The following is a 2,097-nucleotide window of genomic DNA, read 5'->3' as shown; positions in this document are numbered from 1 at the left end:
CGCTCTCCCCGCTGCGTCGCCTCGTGGGCACGAAAACTAATAAGGAAGCGGCTCCGCTCCCGGGATACCGACTGAAGCTACCCGGCGGCGCGACACGTCCCCGGCTGGCAGACCGCAGCCGCCATGTCCGCGGCGTCATCCTCCGTCGCTTGCTATTGGCTCTTCGGGGGCGCCGGCTAGTCCCGCCCCTCTCCCGATTGGCTGCTGACTCGCTCTCGCCAAAGCGGATTCGGCGGGCGTCAACATCCGGGCCAGCGATAGGCAAAGCGACCCGAGGCGCTCTCGGATTGGACAGTGGGTCTGCTCGTTCGCGGCGGGAGCAGCCAATAGATGGGGGCAGGCCGGAGGGGGCTTGAGAATCATTTCCGCGCTTGCGCAGTGGGGCACTTGACGCGCCCTGCCACGACTACACCGGAGAGGAAACCGAGCGCCGGAGTCAGGGAGTGAAGCTTCGCTCGTGGGACTTACTCTAGGCAGGCATGAGGCGGTCGAGCTCGGACCAAGCCCCGCCCTTCGGGACCCTGTCCCTCACTCTCTCTGCTCGCTTTCCTCCGCCGTCCCCCACTTCACCCCATCCTGGAGCGGACCCCGGCAGCTCAGGGGCTGGGGTGGGAGGGCAGGCCATGCCGTGACTGAGCGGCCGAGCGAGCCCCAGGATGCTGACTCCTCCCCCCGCCTCCCACTCCTCTCTTCCGCGCGGGTGCTGTCCGTCGTCCGGTGCTGAAAATGTCCTCCCGCCGCTGCCGCCATCCTGCAGACCCTAGGGGCCTGCAGCTGGGAGGGTCTGGGGTCTCGATCCACACGCTTCTCCGCGAGCGCGCGCGCACGCGCGCACACACACACCCGGTGGAAAACTGAGGTCCAGGAGATCTTAAGTCCCAGAGATGGGGTGGTACAGGTGGGGAAGGATTAGGCTGTCCCATAGACTCTCCCGTGGTCCCGCTGATTTGGGGGCGGAGGTGTGCTGATCCGTCTCCTGAAGCTACAGCCGAAATTCCTGAGTCATCGCCGGTCCTGTGATCGTCTCAAAGTGAAGCCCCCAAGCCTCACTCATAGTCCCAGGGGTTCCTTTCTCGCCACCCGGTTGCTGGCCACTCCCACCCTCCCTGGAGACCAGCGGTCTCCTTCCCACATACCTTCGGTCACCGCTTTCTAGAGAGCACGATCAAGTGCTAGTGTCCAGTTACATCAGGTGACCTTCCTGCTCCCCAAACGCAGCCCACGTGGTCCAATCGCAGTGCCTTTGCCCAAAGGTCCCCTTCACCTAGGATGCCCTTACCCCTTATATCCACTTACCCAACGCCTAGTTATCCTTTAAGAGTGAGTTCAGCCTGGGCCTCTCAAAGGGAGCAGAGGTCTGACCTGGCTGGAGGTGGAGGTCATAGGCCCAGTTCTAGGCCCCCACTGGGTGCACCCGATTTGCTGTGGATTCAAGTTCCATGAGGACAGGGCCTGTGTCGCTCTCCACTCCTGCCCTTGTCTCCCCAGTGCCAAGCACAGTACTTGCATACAGAAGACACCCAATCAACATCTGTGCCCAGGAAATGAATAATAAATAGACAGATGAAACCCGAGACCAGTGATTTCCTCTCTACATCTCAGTCACCTCGTCCTCAAGTGGAGAGGAGTGTTTAACGGAATGGTCTTTGCATTGCCCTTTGCCCAAACACACTCACAGAAAACAAATGAACCCACCCAGCATCGCAGCTCCTTGTGTTCACCCACTGATTGTCTAGCTTGGGGGCAAGGCCCAGATCCAGACCCCAGACGGGGTCTGAGGGCCTGAGGACCAGGGAGCCCCAGGGAGACACGTGTGCATGAAAGGGGGTCATCCCATGCAGGACAGATCCCGCTGCCTTGCAAGGCATGATGAATGCTTGTGAATCGAATCCAAAATCTTTCTATCCCCATTTCTCAGGTGGGAAAACTGAGGTTAGGAGCGGAGCGTGCCGGGCCAAGGCCATGCGGCCTGGGGTCCCTGGGGTCCTGGCCCCAGCTTTGCTGCCCTACGTGGAGCCCAGAGCCTCTGCCCAGCCACTGAGACCCATCACGCCTTTCTAGACTGTTCCCCAACAAGGGAGGCTTCGGGGGGGGGGG

The sequence above is a fragment of the Carlito syrichta genome, unplaced genomic scaffold, assembly GCF_000164805.1.
Source record: "Carlito syrichta isolate Samal-C Ts95f unplaced genomic scaffold, Tarsius_syrichta-2.0.1 Scaffold305797, whole genome shotgun sequence".
In the NCBI taxonomy this organism is placed as follows: Eukaryota; Metazoa; Chordata; class Mammalia; order Primates; family Tarsiidae; genus Carlito; species Carlito syrichta.
The sequence above is the reverse complement of the archived record's forward strand: the minus strand, read 5'-3'. Positions refer to the sequence as shown.